Source organism: Physeter macrocephalus, chromosome 4 (genome assembly GCF_002837175.3).
Source record: "Physeter macrocephalus isolate SW-GA chromosome 4, ASM283717v5, whole genome shotgun sequence".
NCBI classification, from domain to species: domain Eukaryota; kingdom Metazoa; phylum Chordata; class Mammalia; order Artiodactyla; family Physeteridae; genus Physeter; species Physeter macrocephalus.
The window spans coordinates 108,147,068-108,154,094 of NC_041217.1; the positions used below are offsets into that span (position 1 = coordinate 108,147,068).

Genomic DNA, 7,027 nt, shown 5'->3' on the forward strand with positions numbered 1-7,027 from the left:
GCCCCTCCCGTTGCGGAGCACAGGCTCCGGACGCGCAGGCTCAGCGGCCATGGCTCACGGGCCCAGCCGCTCCGCGGCATGTGGGATCCTCCCAGAACGGGGCGCGAACCCGGTTCCCCTGCATCGGCAGGCGGACGCGCAACCACTGCGCCACCAGGGAAGCCCTACTTGCTTCTTTAATCAAAGCATGGGTGAGCAGCAGAAGCAAGAGAACCCAAGTGCACACAGGCATCTGGAGAAGGGTTTTGCAGCTGACTGCGTACACAATAAAAACCACTTTTAGGGAACTGACCTTCAAAGTGGAATAAAAGGGCCAGAAGGACAGACTGCATATGGGAATGGTTGAGTCCGCTGTCAACATGAAACAGTGTGAGCTGAAAGCTAAATGTTCCTGCTGCTGCTTGGATATTGGGAACAGCCCCACTGATGTGTTACGCCCCAAGCAGACAGAGGGCAGACTTTCCCAAGACACGGCCTAGATTCTGAGACCTTAGACCATCCAGCTTCCTTCAGCCTCTTATTCTTTATTTCATGGACCCAAATAGCCTCTAAATAAATATAGAATATTCTATTCTATATTTGGAGCATTTAAGCATCAGGTGTAATCAAATAATTCAATTTAATATTTTTTATTGAGAACCTCCTGTAGAAAAGATATTGTGCCAGCAGCCTGGGAAGTTAAAAGATAATTCCTATCTCTGAAGTTTTGTCTGAGCAAAGAACAGGACAGGAAATAAGACAGAAGAGTCAAAAGTCGTAAGAGATGTTTAAAATAAAATAGAAAAAAGTTCATAGGATTCAGAAGGAGAAACTCTATACAGTTGAAATGATCAGGAAAGATGTCAAGAAGTAGTAGTGTCTGATGATGTGTGAAGAATGAGTGTGATTTGAGGTACAAAGGAGGGAGGAGAAATTACTCTAGATGGAGAGCCGGCCCGGCAAAGGTGTGGAAGCTGGCTGGCAAGGGCAGGTGATCTAATTTGCTTAAACATAGAATACCTGGGAGAGACTCCTGAGTATTTGAGCCTGGAAAGGTAGGTAGGGGCTATATTATAAAAGAACTTAAATATTAGTTAGAGAAATTTTACTTAGTTTTGTTGAAAATGGGGAGAGATTGATGTCTAAGTAGAGGGATGACATGATTGGATGATCAGATGGGATCTTTGGATACACCCCCAATACAATTAGAGTTACAGTTCCTAAGCCCTCCTATTTCAATAAATAAACCTTTTTTTTTTTCCAAAAAGGAGGTCCTATATACCCAGAAGTTTGGAATATTAAGCTACCTCAATATTTAACCATAACTCAGAGTTCACTTTTTTCTTCATAGAAGATAACCTCTTAGATCCCTGTGTACCTTTCTTCATAGCAGTCATTAGTGTATGATTATACACTTATTTATGTGACTATGTAGTTAATGAATCTCCCCCCACTAAGATTATAAGCTCCACGACAGCAGGTGTGGTATATTTGGCCCTCGTGGTATTCTTAATGCATATCACAGTGCCTGGCATGTACAAGTAACACCACGAATGTTTCAAATGCATGCAGAAAAGCATGAATGCACAGATGCAGAAAAACACAAAAGCATGAAAGAATTAGTTAACAATAGCTTTGGGGGCCTATGTTGTTGCATCATTTGAACCATTGCTCTGCAATTGGTTGTCTAATTCAACTAGACACTAGGCATGCATGGAAACACTGGAAAGGGGAATTTCTTGGTAGACATAAATTGTAAACATTGGCAAACTATGATAGGGCAACTTGTCTCACAGTAAATGCTGATTGAATCCCAGAGCAGATGGACGTTCCTCCTGATGCCGCTGTGGGTAAGCTTCTGGTAAGTGTGTCTCTTTCAGTGGCACTCTTTATCAGTACAAGTTCACTGTTTACATAGGCAGCACTGTCAAATGTCACCATCCCAACCCAGGACCCTTGCTCAACGATCTGCAGAAGGAAAAGTTTGCCTGCTTGATTCAGTCGTTTAAGGCGGTCACCAATCTGAATGGAGAAGCAGAAGAAAAGCAGTCAGGTTGGGTTGAGATGGGCAGACTAAAAACAGAACAGGCTAGAGGGAATTTGGAAGTGGCTGCCTCAATGTAGAGTAAATGACAATAAGCTTACTCAAGGCATATCCTTCTATGGAGGAAAATTTCTCCCTTATATATTTAGTAGTATCTTTGGATAGGATTATTTTGTATAAATAGCCCTAAAAGATAAAGCTGGATTTGGCTTTAGTTCAATCATTAGTTCAATACTCTAGTAATAGTTCTATAAACCTACATACGGTCAGTGAAACATAAAAAATGTTAATTCTATATAATTCATCAGATCTTTGCTCACAAATTGAAGGCTAATTTAATTCGGCAAATGAGACACTTGATGCTGAATTTTTGTAGAATAAAGTTGAGGTGTGGGCAATTCTGATGGAAATGTTATTCTTGTAACTGTTCTGACCCTTGGGGTTGTGTTTATTCCCAGCCAGCTCCAAGTTGTGGTCCAGATCATATCATATACAGATGTGAGACTACCATCCAGAAGACCAAGACTCAATGAACGTACCGTCATGCTTCCAGACTTATCAAGGACTAAACACACAATTCTTTGTCCGATCTGCAACAATGAGAAGGTGGGCTTGGGTGGCTGTGTTGTCATAGGAGTGGTTTTCTTAAAGTCCTCTGAATCTTGGATCACCTCCCATGTGCTTCGGAGATTGCATTTTTTGTTTTGCTGGTTTGGGGCTTTTTTATTGTGGTTTTTTTCTGTACAGAATTCAACCACCTGAAATTGTCAATAAAATGATATAGATAACAGTAAACTACTTGTTAAAATCTTTAATAATTTGATTAAAATATTGTAAATGTAGATTTACATTTATGTGCCCTCCTCCCCAGACTACCTTGTTATGCCATAACCTTGGCTCAATCCCACAATCACTGCAGAGCACTGCTGGGGCAAATCATAGAGATAATTCAGAGTTTCTATCTCAAAACAAGTCTTTGACCTCAGTGGACTTTTAGCGCTCCTCAGAAATCATCTATTTACCTGCTCTTGGCTTCCCTCCTACTTCTCAAATTTGCCATTTCAAGCAATCGCCACTATCTTTAAGCCACCTACATCTCAACATTTCTCTCCTGGTACCATTTTCTCTCTCCATCCTTTTACTTCCTGCTCACTTCCTTACTTCCCAGTGACTTACAAACACCTTGCGTTCCAACTTTCAACACCCAACATTCCAGCTCTCTCCAAAATCCACTTGGATGTCCCATAGGATCCTTAAACTTCAGGTTTTCATAATAGAACTCATCACCTTTCCTCTGACTCTGCTCCTCCCCATCACCAAGTATTTCCTAACTTGGTGTCACCACTATCTATTCAGTCACCTAAATAGGAAACTGAGAGTTTTCCTACCTTCTTCCCTCTATGAAATAATAAGATCAATACATTTCTCTCTCTCTCTCCAGTTCATCATCTTTTCTCCTTTACCAATGGAATCTCCATCATTCAAGCCCTCATGGTCCCTCCCTCAGACTATCTGACTTTTCCATCTTGCTCCCTCTTTAATTGGTCCACTCCACAGCTGCCAGGTACATATTCCTTCTTATTCCTGTACTTAAGATCCTTCTGTGGCTCATTATTGCTCACACACTACAATCCAGACTACTTCATATAGGTAATAGCAATCTCCATGATTTGGATTTTCACTTTACTCACCATCTTTGCTCTGGCCATGCATTCCAAGTCTCTAATTTCCCCCACTGTAGCCTATAAGTGCTCAAACTTGCCAGACTGTTTTATATCTCTGTGTCTTTGCTCATGATTCCCACTTTGTCAAGGAGTTCTTCCTCTGTCTTCTGCATTGTGAACTCTACCTTCATGTTTCAGCCAAAAGGTTATTTTCAAAATGTTTTCTCATTTCATACCTTTCCCCTAAAGAATTTCCACTCAACCTTGTGGCCTCACAGTACCCTATAAGAAATTTCAATAAGGCTCCTTTAACATTGTAGTGCACTTATTGGGATGAAAATCCATCTATGACAGAACCCTGTCTCATTAAATTTGCTTGCTCAAAACTTAGCCCTATGTCTGATACACAAAAAAAGCTCAATATGTTTGTTGTTTTTTTAGTAACCTTTACCAATCTGTATGTCAGTGTTTCTTTAAATCTACAAAATGGCAGTAGTTGTTATGCAAGAATTATATGAGAACGTATGCAATAAGGACAATACTAACACAGCCAATAAATGATAGTGTCTTCCCCTTTCTTAAGTTTATATCCCTAGCATTTGGGAGTTAAAAAAGAGGTACAGTATACAAAGAAGGTATAACCTAGTTCCTCCTCTCAGTGATTTTACAGTATTATCATTCAATTAAAAATCCTAAATATCTGGGAGTCAAGTAATTCAGAAAGTAATCATTAGCTGTAAAATACTTATTTTTCTCTTTATTTGCATTTTTCAGATTGTCTTGGTAGTGTTTCCGTATTATCATTATAGCTACTTTTTAGGAAGGGAACCTGGAAAACTTTTGTGTAAACCCCAAGCAGAGGCTCCCAAACCTGACTGTGCATCAAATTTAACTGTGGTTAATTTAAAACAATCTCAGAGAGACCTTCAAGATGGCAGAGGATTAAGACGTGGAGATCACCTTCCTCCCCACAAATACATCAGAAATACATCTACATGTGGAACAACTCCTACAGAACACCTATTGAATGCTGGCAGAAGACCTCAGACTTCCCAAAAGGCAAGAAACTCCTCACGTACCTGGGTAGGGAAAAAAAAAAAACAAAAAACAAAAAACCCAGAGATAACAGAATAGGGACAGGACCTACACCTCTGGGAGGGAGCTGTGAAGGAGGAAAAGTTTCCACACACTAGGAAGCCCCTTCGCGGGCAGAAACTGCAGGTGGTGGAGGCGGGGAGCTTCAGAGCCACGGAGGACAGCACAGCAACAGGGGTGTGGTGGGCAAAGCGGAGAGATTTCCGCACGGACGATCAGTGCCAACCAGCACTCACCATCCTGAGAGGCTTGTCTGCTCACCCACTGGGGCAGGTGAGGTCTGGGAGCTGAGTCTCCAGCTTCAGCTAACCAGGCGGGATTCCAGGAAAAACTTTGGACCTGCCTAAGAGGCAAGAGTCCATTGTTTCAGGGTGTGCGAGGAGAGGGGATTCAGAGCACTGCCTAAACGAGCTCCAGAGATGCGCACAAGCCACAGCTATCAGCGCCGACCCCAGAGACAGGCATGAAACGCTAAGGCTGCTGCTACAGACATCAAGAAACCTGTGTGCAAGCACAGGTCACTATCCACACCTCCCCTCCCGGGAGGCTGTGCAGCCTACCACTGCCAGGGTCCCATGCTCCAGGGACAACTTCCCCAGGAGAACACATGGCGTGCCTCAGGCTGTTGCAACATTATGCTGGCCTCTGCCACCCCAGGCTTGCACCGCATTCCATACCCCTCCCTCCCCCTCGGCCTGAGTGAGCCAGAGGCCCCTAATCAGCCACTACTTTAACCCTCTCCTGTCTGGGCGAAGAACAGATGCCCTCCGGCGACCTACACACAGAGGCGGGGCTGAAACCAAAGCTGAACCCCAGGAGCTGTGCGAACAAAGAAGAGAAAGGGAAAATTCTCCCAGCAGCATCAGGAGCAGCGGATTAAATCTCCACAATCAACTTGATGTACCCTGAATCTCTGGAATACCTGAATAGACAACAAATCATTCCAAAATTGAGGCAGTGGACTTTGGGAGCAACTGTAGACTTGGGATTTGCTTCTGCATCTAATTTGTTTCTGGTTTTATGTTTATCTTAGTTTAGTATTTATAGTTTATTATCATTGGTAGATTTGTTTGATTTGGTTGCTCTCTTCCTTTTTTTTAATATATATAGATATATATATTTTTTCTTTTTCTCTTTTTCTGAGTGTGTATGTCTATGCTTCTTTGTGTGATTTTGTCTGTATAGATTTGCTTTTACCATTTGTTCTAGCGTTCTCTCTGTCTGTTTTTTGTTTGTTTGTTTTTGTATAGTTTTTAGCACTTGTCTTTGGTGGATTTGTTTTTTGGCTTGGTGGCTGTCTTCTTTCTTTCATTCTTTTTTAATATTTTTAATTTCTTTATTTTTCATAATTAAAAAAATGTTTTTATTTTAATAATTTTATTTTACTTATTTCTTTTTTTTCTTTCTTTCTTTCTTTTTTTCTCCCTTTTCTTCTGAGCCATGTGGCTGACAGGGGCTTGGTGCTCTGGCTGGGTGTCAGGCATGTGTCTGTGAGGTGGCAGGGCTGAGTTCAGAACATTTGTCCACCAGAGACCTCCTGGCTCCACATAACATCAAACAGCGAAAGCTCTCCCAGAGATCTCCCTCTCAACGCTAAGACCCAGCTCCATTAAACGACCAGCAAACTACAGTGCTGGATACCCTATGCCAAACAACTAGCAAGACAGGAACACAACCCCACCCATTAGCAGAGAGGCCACCTAAAATCATAGTAAGGTCACAGACACCCCAAAACACACCACAGGATGTGGTCCTGCCCACCAGAAAGACAAGATCCAGCCTCATCCACCAGAACACAGGCACTAGTCCCCTCTACCAGGAAGCCTACACAACCCACTGTACCAACCTTAGCCACTGGTGGCAAACACCAAAAACACCAGGAACTATGAACCTGCAGCCTGAAAAAAGGAGAACCCAAACACAGTTAGTTAAGCAAAATGAGAAGACAGAGAAACACAGCAGATGAAGGAGCAAGGTAAAAATTCACTAGACCAAACAAATGAAGAGGAAATAGGCAGTCTACCTGAAAAAGAATTCAGAGTAATGATAATAAAGATGATCCAAAATCTTGGAAGTAGAATGGAGAAAATACAAGAAACATTTAAAAAGTACCTAGAAGAACTAAAGAGCAAACAAACAATGATGAACACCACAATAAATGAAATTAAAAATTCTCTAGAAGGAATCAATAGCAGAATAACTGAGGCAGAGGAACAGATAAGTGACCTGGAAGATAAAATAGAAT

At 41.9% G+C, this 7,027-nt stretch overlaps 1 protein-coding gene and 1 long non-coding RNA gene across 2 annotated transcripts in view; one reads left to right on the top strand and one right to left on the bottom strand.

The window, feature by feature from the left end:
- Positions 1 to 7,027, bottom strand: part of CLCA1 (chloride channel accessory 1) — a 43,229-nt gene that overhangs the window by 12,381 nt on the left and 23,821 nt on the right. The gene's annotated exons all lie outside the window — the stretch shown is intronic.
- On the top strand, positions 2,552 to 4,740 carry LOC129392082 (uncharacterized). The gene is made up of 3 exons (XR_008617214.1): positions 2,552 to 2,629; positions 3,465 to 3,587; positions 4,606 to 4,740. It is a non-coding gene; the product is annotated as an uncharacterized lncRNA (long non-coding RNA).